The sequence below is a fragment of the Scyliorhinus canicula genome, chromosome 10 (assembly GCF_902713615.1).
Source record: "Scyliorhinus canicula chromosome 10, sScyCan1.1, whole genome shotgun sequence".
In the NCBI taxonomy this organism is placed as follows: domain Eukaryota; kingdom Metazoa; phylum Chordata; class Chondrichthyes; order Carcharhiniformes; family Scyliorhinidae; genus Scyliorhinus; species Scyliorhinus canicula.
In genome coordinates, this window is record NC_052155.1 from 90,109,904 (window position 1) to 90,124,772 (window position 14,869).

Consider the following 14,869-nt stretch of genomic DNA (forward strand, 5'->3'; position numbering starts at 1 on the left):
CAACAATGCCATTACGGAGTTCATCAGCTGAAAAACTGTACACAGATGAGTGCCCCATAAACTGGAGGAGCAAATTACACTTCAGATATGAATAACCATGATAGTATACTTCTAATGTTCTTGGGAGACAGACTGCTGACTCCCAAGCAGACAGCCATGAAGGATTCAGAAACCTCATTGCAGTGCAATGTTTCTATGCTGACACCTGGACTCAGCCCCCATCAGGGTCAATGCAAGAAGCAAACTAGAAAGAGGGAAAACAACCGACTCTCAAGCTACCACCAATTCTGGCCTGCAAATACCGCTGAACAACTAATAGAAGAAATCCCTTAAAGTACAAAACTATGGGCAGCACGGTGGCACAGTGGTTAGCACTGCTGCCTCACAGCGCCGAGGTCCCAGGTTCGATCGCAGCTATGGGTCACTGTCCCTGTGGAGTTTTCACATTCTCCCCGTGTTTGCGTGGGTTTCGTCCCCACATCCCGAAGATGTGCAGGATAGGTGGATTGGCCACGTTAAATTGCCCCTTAATTGGAAAAAATGAATTGGTACTCTAAATTTATTTTTTTTAAAGTACGAAACTATGCCCGAAACATGTGAGGCTATCACATGCACACAGACCTGCAGGAAACCTTTTAAGAAGTAAGCACCATATTCTCTCCAGCAGTATACCATACAAGAAGAGCTCAATTGAAAGGGTAATGCAATAGTATACATATCTCAAGGAACAGGCTTGGCAGTGCATTGTACTGCCTCTTCAAACTTCTTTTCCATCAAAAGACAATTTTATTGATCATGTTCATTTTTGAAATTAACATATTTTACAGAAACAGCAGTACTGAGGAATAGTGTTTATATTTGTGCACAAATGTCAAATAGACAAGGCTGGATTCTCCGTTTGGGAGACTAAGTGCTCCCGCCAAGGGAGACTCACCTGTGCTCTCTGCTGGTGATAGGAGTGGCACCCAGTGCGATCCACTCTCTCCTTTTCCATGCAAATTTACGCATGGAAGAGAGCTCACGGGATTTAGTTTGAATCCCGGTATCGGGAGGACCTATACTGAGGGCTTGCCCCCTCCTCTGACAAGAAGGGGCATCCCGCCCAACACCGCCCACATTACCACAGGAATAAAGGGTCATCCCACAGGGCACGCACGCATGAGGGTGACCTGATCCCCCCCCCCACCCCCCCCCCCACCCTCCCACCCCCCCCCCCCTCCCCCACCCTCCCCCACAGACCCCCAACAGAGACTCCTGCCTGAAAGCTGAAGGGCAGTCCAGGCAGTAGGGTGCAAAATCTTTTTTTTTATTTGTTCATGGGACGTGGGCATCGCTGGATGGCCAGCATTTCTTGCCCATCCCTAATTACCCTTGAGGTGGCAATTAAGAGTCAACCACATTGCTGTGGATCTGGAGCCACATATAGGCTAGATCAGGTATGAATAGCAGATTTCCTTCCCCAAAGGACATTAGTGAACCAAATGGGTTTATATGACAATTGACAATGGTTTCATGGTCACCATTCGACTTTTAATTCCAGATTTTTGTTGAATTCAAATCTAACCATCTGCAGTGGCGGGATTTGAACCTGGGTCCCCAGACCATTCCTCTGGGTCTCTGGTTCATTAATCCTGTGACAATACCCCTTTGCCACTGCCTCCCATCATGCATTTTCACTTATCTTCACTTCTCCCAAACTGATACCCATCCAACCAGACTAATCCACCCCGTGTGTCGGGGCCGGCACGGGGAAGGGAGCCACCGCGCATGCGTGCAATCGCGACGGTCGCACTGCACATGCGCAGGCCCGCGGCACCAATTTGACGCCGGTATCGGCAGCTGGAGCGCCGTGGGTCGCTCCAGTGCCGCGCTGGCCCCTGTAGGGGTCAGAATCACTGCCCCTGGGGGCATGTTGGTGCCATCGTGAAATGCAACAGCGTGAACACAGCCTCAGGATCAGAGAATCCCGCCCAGGATATTGATCTCGCAAATTGTTTCTTGTGTCTCAGGTTAAAGATGAAAGATACATTTCTCTAAAAGACGCTCAGAATCAGTATAACCATCAGTAGCCCTGACAGAGAGATAAATCTTTGGGGAAAATTGACATAAGAGGCATAGACATGACAGCATATATTCTATATGACATGATATGTGGATCTTTGAAGTATTCGTGGTAAATGGTTGAGATAGATTTACTTCAATGGCTTGTAAAGAGTCTCTGAATACTTTTTGAAAAATTATCAAAGACAGTGACCTTGGGCAGGATTCTCCCCTAACCGGCGGGGCGAGCCGCGAGGAGTGGCGTGAACCACTCCAGTGTCGGGCCGCCCAGAAGGTACGGAGGATGGAGCTAGGCCAGTGGCGGTGGGATTGGAGCCGCGACAGCTGGCGCCGAAGGGCTTGGCGCCATGTCAACTGGCGCGTGATGGCGTATGCGCGGGAGCGCCAGCGTGTGCTGGCGTCATCCCAGCGCATGCGCAGGTGAGTTCTTCTCCGTGCCTGCCATGGCGGACTGTTACACCGGCCGGCGCGGAGGGAAAGAGTGCCCCTACGGCACAGGCCCACCCGTGGATCAGTGGGCCCCGATCGCGGGCCAGGCCACCGTGGGGGCCCCACCCCAGGGCCTGATCCCCTCCCCCCCCGCACTCCCCCAAGGACTCCGCAGGCCACCCACAGAGCCTGGTCACGCCGATACGGACCTGGTAATAAACGCTGGCGGGACCGGCCAAAAATGGGCAGCCACTCGGCCCATTGTGGACCGGAATCGTTGCAAATGGCCCCCACCCGGCGCGACGCAATTTCCGCATGAAAAACCGGCGCCGGAGAATCCGACAGCCAGCGTCGGGGTGGCAGGGCGGGATTCACACGGCCCCCCAGCGATTCTCCGGCCCGGCAGGGGGTCGGAGAATCCCACGGCAGCATCAGGTGGTTACAATGGAAAATCCCATTGACAAACAGCAGGAATATTGAATCCCCCCACCAGTAAATGTTGCACGGCCGGGAAATACGTGGATGGGGTACCAGAGAATCCCTCCCCTCAAAGTCTTTACTGATCTTTGTATATGTTGTCCCAATGCCTGGGGTGGTGGCCAGATATCAAGGGCGGGATTCTCCAATAATGGGGCTACGTCCCCACGCCACCGTACAAAACCTGGCGAAGCACTCTGGACTTTCCTGAAGACTTTCCTGCAGGGAGCTAGCAGGGCCCCAGAGTGCTTCTCGCAGCTCTGGCTGCGGATACAGGGCCCCACACTTCCAGTCGGAAGTCCACGCATGCGCACGGCGGCAGTCTGCAGCGGCCGCCCTGTAGGACAAGGCAGACTCAGTCCGCGGAGCGGCGCCAGAAATGTAGGCACCCCTGAGATAGTGCGCATCCACGGGTCCATGATGCCCGATCATCCCCTGGCCGTCCATGAGGCCGCCAACTCCCCCCCTCCCCCCGGTGATCGATCCCCCCGCGCCCCCCCCCCCCCTCAACCAGGGTGACCGCGGACTGGGTCGTTCCCGATGGCCAATAGGTGGTTAGAACCACGCAATTGGGAACTCAGCCAGTTTTCCTCGGAGAATCGCAGGGGGGGGGGTGCTCTGTCAATGGCGTGCTATTCGCAAGCGATTCTTCGGGGACCAGAGAATCGCGGGAGCGGCGTCGGACCGGATTTTGGTGTAAACGCCCATTCTCCACCCCCGCACCGATCGCGATTTTGGCACGGTGGCTCGGAAAATCCAGCCCCAAATTCAGTTCTCTGAAACATCTCCATGAGGAAACCATCAATTTACATCAGACATCTTCAGACTTCAAAATTTCTCCCCCACCTTTTTATTTCTATCAATTTATTTTCATTTTTACAATCGATCAGTTTTTCCCTCACCATTGTCTCCCCACCCCCACTCCCCCACTCCACCCCACTAGGGCCATCTGGTCCCTGTTTCAAGTTGTCTTAAAACACACTGCATACACCTGTTCTGCCATTAGCACATTCTAATCCCTTAATGTGCCACTATCAGCACTTTTCTTAGCCTTGATCACAACCATTTACATTCCCTTTGTGTTTTCATTGGCGATGTTCGAAACGTCTCACAAGATTCAACTGAATCTCCCGAGACACCAGCTTGGGCCAGATGTAATGGCACCTGTGGGAGGGGGGTCTTTCAGGCCACTGGAGGCCCCCAGGTGGTCGAGCATTGATCAGGGTTGAACTCCGGCTCTCCGCCTGGCAGCTAGACACCTTGAGACTGCAAGCTGGGCACCTTATCACTGCCAGGGTGTCCAGGTGGAACTGCCAAGGTGCCTGGCTCGCAGTGCCAAGATGGCAGGGTGCCATGTTGCCCATCCCAGGGTTTAGGCCCGGGGTTCTTTGCCCATAAGAGGTGTAGTGAAAGAGCTTAAGGACCCCCAAAGATGTAGATTGGGTGCAGTGCGGGGGCCAGAGGCTGCAGTGGGATCCCTGAAAGAGGTCGAAAGATCAGGGTGCTTCTGAAAATGTTGCCGCGATCCGCAAGTTCTTCTTCCTGCACTGGCGACCCGTTGCATAGTGGGGTCTAAAACATGCTCTTTAATGTGCCCGAAACGGGATTCTGCTTTTGTCCCATTGAATCGTGCCTGCTATCTCTGTTCTCTCTCCACAGATGCTGTCAGACCCACTGAGATTTACTGTTTTTATAATAATCTACACTTCCCTTTCATCCAAATTGTCAAGATAAGCTATTCCAATTCCCATTTGGTGCTATGTTAGCCCTACATCTATGTTATAAATATTTTTCTATTAATTAGCATTCTGTCTCATTCATGAGTTCTGGAGACACTTTACAGTCCAATAAAATATTCTCAAAATATATTTAAAATAGAAATCAAATATTTAAAAATAAATTTAGAGTACCCAATTATAATTTGTTTCCAATTCAGGGGCATTTAGCGTGGCCAATCCACCTATCCAGCACCTCTTTAGGTTGCGAGGGTTGTTATATTCTCTATTCTGCTTTACCTGGATTGCTTGGACACATAGTGTTGAATAAAGAACACAAAGCTTTGTTAATGAACAAAACTGTAAATTTATTACACTACTAACTAAGATTCATTCACATTCATAAAGTAGAAGATTATTGTATAAAACTATGCTATCTCTAATTTACAGAACTCTCAAGTATACATCTGCTCTCTATGCCTGACACGCCATCTCTCTTCTACCTCTTAACTTCTAATCATCTAATCATCTTCTAATCCCAGAATCCTCTAGTCACATGATATATATGACTGTTCTGTGGTTCCCTCTAGTGGTAAGAAGCATTATCATTAACTTGTTAACTCTTTACAATGTACATATCATTGCAGGGGTGAGACCCACTCCGACACGGGGAGAATGTGCAAACTCCACACTGACAGTGATCTGGGACCAGGATCAAACCCAGGTCCTCAGCCCCGTGAGGCAGCTCTGCTAACCACTGCCTCAACGTGCCGCCTGAAATCAAATATCTAAATTTCACTCCAGGCAATAATGCAGCTCACTCGTGGGGATGGAAGACGAAGTGATATCTGCTGGCCGGGGGTGTTGGCTGACCTTGTAATCTTGCCGTTTTCAGTTCATTAAACATGCATCCATAAGCACCTAGCTGATTCTCATAGACATGAAGTCACAGTCCCTGCCGCTAACTCAAGGGGATTGAAGATCTGGGTGTTGCATTTAAAGAACACCCAGACACCCTGTACTATCCCTTTCACCATTGCCTGGCAACTGCTCCACACTTCCTTATTAACCCTTCCTCCCTCTTTTGTCACCCTCCATGCAACTCCACGGCTACCACCAGCCTGAAACATAAACTGACATTTACAGACGCTCTGCCAAAGGGAACAATGCAGTGTCAACTTACCATTAGTCGCGGAAGAAATCTACCTCACCAGATGCACGCCACCTATGTGACGTAGTAAAAGTCAGCAGTCTCATTTCTCACTGGCAGTGAAATCAATTCTGGCGAAGCGGCCTTTTAATTAGCATGCATGACCTGCTACTGCATTGTTTGTTGGGAAGCTCGAGCCGCTTTTAAAGTCCTGAGAGCTTAATTTCAAAAGTTTTTCCTGCTATCAGGAACCTGGGCCGGCGTAGCGGAGTGGCGCCAACCACTCCGGCGTCGGGAATTCTCCGCACCTTTGGGGGCTCGGCCCGCGCCAGAGTGGTGGGCGCCAAAACCGGTGCCAACGGCCTTTGACGCCCACCGGCCGGCGTTGGGGATGGCCAAAAGGCCTTCGCCGGTTCGCGCATGCGCCGGTGCGTCAACTGCCGCTGACGTCACCACCGTCACATGCGCGGTAGGGGGGTTCTCTTCCACCTCCGCCATGGTGGAGGCCGTGGAGGCCGTGGCGGCGGCGGAAGAAAAAGAGTGCCCCCATGTCACTGGCCCGCCCGCCGATCGGTGGGCCCCGATTGCGGGCCTGGCCACCGTGGGGGCACCCCCCCCCGGGTTCCAATCGCCCCGCGCCCCCCCCCCCCCAGGACCCCGGGGGCCCACTCGCGCCGCCAGTCCCGCCGCCACCAGAGGTGGTTGAAGCCACGGCGGGATTGGCCTCTCAGGGGCGGGACTTCGGCCCATCGCGGGCCGGAGAATCACCGCAGGGGGCTCGCCGATCGGCGCGGCATGATGCCCACCCCCGCCAATTCCCGGGTGGAGGAGAATTCCGGCCCCGAGAATTTTCGCCGGCCCCGGGCGATTCTCCGACCCTGCGGGGTGTCGAAGAATTTCGCCCCTGATTTTTGACCACATGCACAAAATTAAGTTTCCCTGACTGCCAACCTTCCCACGGCCTGTGGGACAGGAAGATTCCACTCAATGTCTGTAAATGATTTTTCAAAGTGCTAATTCCTGTCATCCGTCAAACCTGAGGCTGATGGCATAGTTGCCCACAGGTATTAGGTCTATCAATGTGTCTTTAACAGCTCAGACGCACTTTGCTATTAAGAAAACAATTCTTACAGTTCCAAGTTGGAATTTGTTTTCTCCTTAATGGAAATTACGCAGTAGACTTGATTGAGTCATGCAAAACAAATGAACGAATGCTTCAATCCTTGCCTTGAAGGTCTAACACAAGTCATTTCACAGCTTTCCAAAGAAAACAGGAAGGTAAAAGTTAAAGTGACATTTCTCTTTGTACAAGCCTTACCCAGACTGCAATCGAAGCGCACAGCCCTGAAACTGTCCTGCTACCTTTGGAAGGCCTGATTAAAGCAACTTTACTCAAGCTGGAAATGTTTCCCAAAGTAAAACTAAATCCTTTTGATTGTTGTAGAATATATATCACATTCCTCCTGCCCATTTTTGAGGTTTCATTTACTTGACATGTCATGAATCCACATGGAGACAGCGATTGGTAAGTATTCAAAGAGGCTCACTTGGTATGCATCTCTCCCAGTAATGAGAGTAGAATGGCAGTTTAGATAATAATCAAATGGGAATAGTTTATGGAGGAGAAACAGATTATAGGATTGGGAAGGTCCATCAGATATACATATGTTAATATATAGTCAAGGAAGTTGAGAGGGGCAGACAGCCAAATACACAGATGGCATAATCAAAGAACAACAAAGGTATAATTTCACAGAAATTCCCAAAAAGCCAGGATTGGCAGTTAGCATCTAGCAGTCTCAGAAAGAGGACAGGCCAGGTTCTGGCCACCAAACCTGAAGGTTAGGTTTACCGCAAACAAGCTTCTAAGTCTTAGAGCCAAGGCAGTGCAGAAAATCTTTGCAACAGCAATTTTAAAATATCTTCGGTAGAGCAAGAAAAAGACGGTTCCCAGATTTGACTATCCCCACTGTATTTGGTGGTAACTATAGCTGGTTATTCAATTTGGATGTTGTTTGGAGAACAGGGGTAGTCTTACAGAGTTCAGATAACGTAGATAAATTGTGTAACCATGGCTATGTTCTATATAAACTGTGCGTGTGTTTAGTAATTCATATATCTTAATTGTGAGTGAGTGGAGTAGTACGGTTTGTGTGTCTTTGTCTTCACTTTAATAAATTGTCTTTAATAATTGTTACACAATGACTGGGCTATTCATTCTCACTGGGATGTCACTTGTCTCCTCACACCAAAACAAAATAAAACGAGACACCCCACGAACCTGTGTTCCAAGTTAGGATACCCTCGCAAATAACATCAGTGTCCTTCGTGACAGAACCATTTACCTCTATAAAGCACAAGGCCAAATTTTTTCAAGTTGAGTTGCTTTAACTCAAAGGTAACGTTCTCACCTTAAAATCAGGAGGACGTGGATTCAACTTCCAATCCAAAGCACATAATCTAGACTGACACTTGGTGCAGCACTGAGGGAGTGCTGCACTTTTAGTGGTGTTGGCTTTCAAAATGGATGTCTCCTGTCAGGTGGATATTGAAATCCCATACAGCACTATTTGACAAAAAGCAGAGGAGGAGTCCTTTCTGTTTTCTGATCAATATTTATCCCTTAACCAACGTCACTAATAAACAGATCATCTGATCATTTATTTCATTGCTGTTTGTGGGACCTTTCTGTACATGATTTGTCATGTTGGCTGTGCCAACCTGTGCTGAGGGCAGTGCCAGGGGAAGATTCTATTGGGAGACAAATGGGAAGTGGTGCTCTGATGCGTGGCTGTTGGGGGAGAGCACTTAGATTGAAGAAGGGGGATGCCAACGGTGATCGGTGATTGTTGGAGGGGGGCAAGAGACTCTGGTGATGAATGTGTGTGTGTGTGTAGGGTGGGGGGGGGGGGGAGAATATTACAGGATGAATGTCGTGGTGGTGGGATGAATGATGTTGGAGGGGAGAGACCCCCAAGACCTCCGTGATGATGCCCAATCTATTTTCAATCCATTCCCGGCTCTATGAGGCCAAACCAGAGTGATGACATAAACCACGCCCACTCAGATTTATTTGGCAAAAAGACTCAAGATTCTGTAGGAAAACTGGTCTGTGGAACTGGAGATTTCCACACTACTCTTCTGTGTGAGCCTGATACTTTGCCAAATTCTGGTAAGATTCCGCCCATTAAATCCAGTCCGAAACTTGCTTAACATTAATTCCCATTGATTTCCCAACTGGAGAGTTAGTTTAAAATTACCACATTATCTATTGATTGAGAATTCTGTTCCCTCAAGTTTTCAACTTGATACTTTCTTATGCAAGCTGCTTTCAAAAGAATCATTACATTTTCTGACCAGGACCAACCTTTTTTTAATCATTTTGTCAAGTTCCAGGCATTGGAAACACCTTTATTGAGAGATCTCCCATCGGAAAAGAGATGTCAAATAATTCTGACAGGATTTAGAAATCTGCAGTAGCTCAGAGAGCTGGTGGCCATGTCAGTAATTTTTGCTACATGGAAAAACTTATACCACTGCAAATAGGTGGGGCTAAGCTACATATCAGTTATGATGTGATTGAATTATGCAACAGGCACATGGGGTTTTGAGCACGAGCAATGGGAGAGATCACAACCGGAGTGAGACACAGCCAGAGTGAGTGTGGTTATCGGGAATTTGAAACAGAGTGGGAATTCGGTACAGTTCGGGAAGAGGTGCTTTTACTTTCTCTCCTTGCTTTCTACTTTTTAAATCTTCAGTAATTGGGCTTGCCCTGCTGCAGCAGTTGAGGATACGAGAGAGAGCTGATTGGTAAGTAGTGGGTAAGGTCGGTAAGTCTTTACTACTTTCATCACTTATCAGAGATTTTAAAAGAGCGGGAGCTGAGAGGGCCACCTCTGGGCAGCGGGCTGAGTTTAAAAAACAATCCAGGAGTGGCGTCATAGAAAAATGGTAAGTTCATTGGCTGGTAAGTAACTGAGAATTTGGATCGAGTTACCTGGACGCTTTGTTTCAAAAGGCAGTCACACCCTTTAGGAAAGGACGGTGTGACTTGAATGAGGTAGGTAGAGGGATCCAGGAAGTAGGGTTGCAGGAGTCTGAGCCCTTGTCCTTGTCCAACAGGTTTGAGATTCTGACTGACAGACAGAAGAGAGTGAGGATAAAGGGGTCCTTTTCAGGATGGTATCTGGTGACTAGTGGTGTTCCGCAGGGGTATGTGTCAGGACCAGAACTTTCTCCAGAGCCATTAACAATCTGGAAGAAGGAACTGAGGACATTATTGCTAAGTTTGCAGATACGTAAGGGGACAGGAAGTGTTGAGGAAGCAGAGAAGCTGCAGAAGGACTGAACAAAGCGAGGAGAGTGGACAAAGGAGCGGCAGGTGGAATGTAATATGAAAAAGTGTGAGGTTATGCACTTTGGTGAGAAGAATAGAGGCACAGACTATTTTCTAAATGGGGAAAGGCTTCAGAAATATGAAGCATAAAGGGACTTGGTTCAGGATTCTCTTAAGGATAACGTGCTGATTCAGTTGGCAGTTAGGAAGCCAAATGCAATGTTAGCATTCATTTTGAGAAGGCTAGAATACAAGAGCAGGGATGTACTGCTGAAGCTGCACAAGGCTCTGGCCAGACCCCATTTGGAATGTTATGAGCAGTTTTGGGCCCCTTACCTGAGGGACGATGTGCTGACCTTGGAAGGTGTCCAGAAGAGGATCACAAGAATGATCCCTGGAATGAAGAGCTTGTTATATGAGGAGCAGTTGAGGACACTGGGTCTCTCCTCAATGGAGTTTACAAGGATGAGGGATCTCCTTGACCTTACAGAATATTGAGAGGCTTGGATAGAGTGGACGTGAAGATGTTTCCACTATTTGGAGAGACTAGAACCCGAGGGCAGAGCCTCAGAATGAAGGGAAGATCTTTAAAACTGAGCTGAGGAGGAATTTCTTCAGCAAGAAGGCAGTGAATCTGTGGAGCTCATTGAGATATTGTGGAGGCCAAGTCACCGAGTGCCTTTAAGACAGAGATAGATTGGTACTTCATTCATAAGGGGGTCAGGGGTTATGGGGAGAAGGCAGGAGAATGGGGATGAGAAACTGATCAGCCATGATCGAATGGTGGAGCAGACTCGATGGGCCAAATGGCATAATTCTGCTCCTATATCTTATAGCGTTAAGATATAAGAATTCCAAAAGTAATCTGTTCGGGCCAGCGAAGGAGCCAATGCCAATTCCAACTCCCATGCCTGGCTACTTTTTAGATGTAAAAAGTCTAACCTGTCCGATCAAGTCAAACAAGGCAAGAGAAATAAATAACATTTTCCAAGAATTAGCTGCACATAGTGATTCCCCACCTGTGCCCACTGTGTATTAAAGTGTTTACTGTCAATGCCTCAGTAGCAGCACAGTGCCCCTTACACAGCCTTCAAGCAGAAGTTATTCTTTCACTAATATTATTTTATGAAGTGATCCTGCAACCAGCTTAGTTGAGAAATCGTCATTTCACAATGTCAGGTTTTCTGTCCATTATTTTAATGATGGGATATCAAATATAAAGGCCCCTCTTGAGCTTCCTGCTTAGGACAACTGAACAAATGTAGTGGCCAGCATGGAATGGAGCAACTTAGGACATGGAACATCATCAGCTTTATATCTGGGACAAGCTGAATTGGTTGATCTCGGCTTGTGCAGAGATCGAGTTTCTACAGCTGACCTCGTGTCCCAGGGCTGGTAATTATCTAACTATTAAGGACCATAAACATCTCTCTCCATTAGAGAGAAAGACAATTGGTTTTATAGCTTGAGGACACCACTTCACAAGCGTAGGGCAATTAAAATCAACAAGGCAGTACTCCATCAACTACCAGAGCCTGTATTCTCATTGAGTCACTCCTGTCGGTGTCATTCTGTACCACACTGTAGTCATCGAGCCAATTTAGCAAACCGACAACCCCATCATCCCTGCCCACCCCCTCAGCCTCTATCACATAAAAGGGGAGAAAAATCAGCTTGAGTTTCCAATTCAGCAGAGCACGAAAAGGCTACTAATATCCACTGCGAAGCAGGATGAGTCAGAACCATCAGGAAGGAAGAAAAGTGAACAATTTTTTTTCTGAAAAGACTCCCACTTATAATAAAAACACTATATGAAAGAAAATGCATCAGCAGAGGAGTGCCTTGGCATTTATATTGTTGTGTGTCGACACAAAATGGCACAGCTCAGTTCCACACCATGGGACACTAACCTTTATTTGATACTCTAAATCCATGTAATTATAATGCTACAAATGATTTAACACAAATGAACATCTGCTGTATGTTTTGGCTGAACACCATAAGAATTGTACATAAAACAAGTGCAGGGCAAACCAACGAGGTTGCCTGCTGTTGTTGTTTATGAGCAGAAAAAACATTGAACAGATTATTTCCTGATAATATTTCCACATCATGGATTTTCTTCTTAATATAGAAATGACAGCATATGATGTGATGATCTATCCCAGTTCTGGCTCTTCTACTGTAGCATTTTCCTGCTTTCTTCTCCTAACGTTTTATATTTGTCCTTTTCAAATACTTGCCCTTTTTTAAATGGCATAAGAATATTTCCCCTTTAACCACTGGTAGCCCTCCACGGAGAGAAAAAAATCTTTGCACGAACTTCACTCTTCATTTTTTAAATCATGATCCTGAGTTTATTTTTTAAATGGTTTTATTGAGTTTTGTGTGGTAGACAGAACAAGGGTGCTAGTGCACATACATTTGAAGACAAAAAGGAGAAAGAAAAAGGAATAAAGAGAAATATTTACACATCGGTCTGCTTCTGTTATTTACATCAGTCGCCTTACATTATTTACAATAGGGGTTACGTTTTCCTGTTTACGTTTTCCAGTAGGTTTTTGATTCTGGCTGGGTCCCCTATTCCCCTCCCTCTTTTCTTCCTGGCCCTTCCTCCCCCCGCCCCCTCGGTTATCTAGCGTGCCTTCTTCCCTCGTCTATTCTTGTAACCTGCTCCAGTACCCTGCTCCAGTTGTGTTGGTGTGATGCCATGTCTCGTGCTATTGTTGGGCATAGTTGGGTTCCATGTCTCTTTGGCAGCACAGTGGTTACCACTGTTGCTTCACAGCGCCAGGGACCCAGGTTCGATTCCTGACTTCGGTCACTGTCAGTGTGGAGTCTGCACGTTCTCACCGTGTCTGTGTGGATTTCCTCAGGCTACTCCAATTTCCTCCCACAAGTTCCAATTGCTGCGCTGTTAGGTGAATTGGACATTCTGAATTCTCCCTCAATGTACCCGAACAGGCACAGGAATGTGGCGACTAGGGGACTTTCACAGTAACTTCATTGCAGTGTTAATGTAAGCCTACTTGTGACACTAATAAAGATTATCTCCCATTCCCCTCAATTGTTGTTCAACATGAAAATTGTTTGAAAGAAGGAGACGTGTCAAAGCTTTCTATCTTACACTCAGCAGGACACTTCGCAAGTATTCCAGTAAAAGGGTAAAACAACAGTTTATACAGTATGAGAAGAGACTGCTATTGTTTGGCAAATGGACTTTGATTGGGAGAGGCTTTGCTGTGATGGTAACTGACAGTTATCTGCCAAGCATTGTTTAAAATTTAAAGCATGCAATTTGACCCTGATTGCTCATGACAATCTTTGCACTTATTTTGTTTAGCTGAAACAGGCGCAATGTGTGTACATGTTTTTTCTGTCTGCAAAGAAGGAAGTGACTTTGCAGAATCACAGGGGTCACAGGCAAGTCTCCACAATAGCTTATTTGTGGCTAGCTGTGGTACAGTGCCATGCGCAACAAGGCAGGAGAGAAGGGAGGGAAGGGAACCTCTGGGCAGGGCAGCATTCTGGAAGGTGGAGGAAGGGGCAACTGGGCTATTCAATTGACAAGCATTTCAAGATTGAGCACTCTTCCTCAGCTGAGACAGTTCAATATCAACTTCATTGCTTGGATTCAGGCTTCTGAAGCAATGATGCCCACTCAGCAACATTAATTCCTGAAAATTATAATGATTGTTCCTGCAGTGTTAACCTCTTGTACACACACTTCAAAGTCAACCAAGTGTTATGGGGCAGCAGAACCAGTGGGTGAGTGGACAGGGTTTTGAGAATCCTCTTGCGACAGGTGGGCAAGATCACTCTTTAATGGTGATGCTCGGCACACCCAGCATTATAGGTTATATCGGAATTGAACATTAACCGTCATGGTCCTAACAAGCTGCACAGCCTGATAGTTAGGCCAAGCTAATGCCTGTGTTTGTGCTGAGAACACAGGATCCAACTAAGTGCCCAAAACTGCCATCACTCTTTCATGCGGTGTGGGCCAATGTGGGTGGAACTGCATTGTGTTGCAGTTATTGTGAAAGTTAGTGTGAAAATCCCGAGTCGCCACACCACAGTGCCTGTTCGGATACACTGAGGGAGAATTCAGAAACCCACAGCAACACGGAGACTGCAGACTTCGCACAGATAGTGACCCAAGCCATGAATCGAACCCGGGTTCCTTGCACTGTGAATAAACAGTGCTAACCACTGTGCTACTGTGCCGCCTACCGGCCTCGCCGCGCCCGACTCAGTGAGCCGAAAAGGCTGTTAAATCTCACAAGAGTCCTCCCCCACGGTGTCGGGGTCTGGATCGCGCCCTCAATGGGTGAGATCTAGATTTGCATATTAAAGTGAGTAGTAAGTCTCACTTGAATATGTCTATGCAAGGCACAGAATTGAACAGCTTGCCTTGGAGACCCCACCATGGCGCCATTTAGCACTGGTTTCCACAAGCGTGGACCAGGTACAATGGCACCTGGGGGGGGGGGGTCTCCCAGGCAATCAGAGACACCGAGTGGTAGGGCTCTGGGCAGGGTGCTACACTGGCACTCACACTGACACCCTGGCATTCTGACAGTGCCATTCTTGTACACTGGCAGTGCCACAATGGCAGTGCCACTCACTGCCAGAATGCCCAGCCGGCACTGCTGGGCTGGAAGGGGCACTTTTAGTGTGCCAGGCTGGCTGTGCCAA

The 14,869-nt window shown here is 47.8% G+C and overlaps 1 protein-coding gene across 2 annotated transcripts in view; it reads right to left on the reverse strand.

Moving 5' to 3' along the window:
• The window catches only part of LOC119972507 (peroxidasin homolog), a 674,574-nt gene that overhangs the window by 567,103 nt on the left and 92,602 nt on the right, over positions 1 to 14,869 (reverse strand). The gene's annotated exons all lie outside the window — the stretch shown is intronic.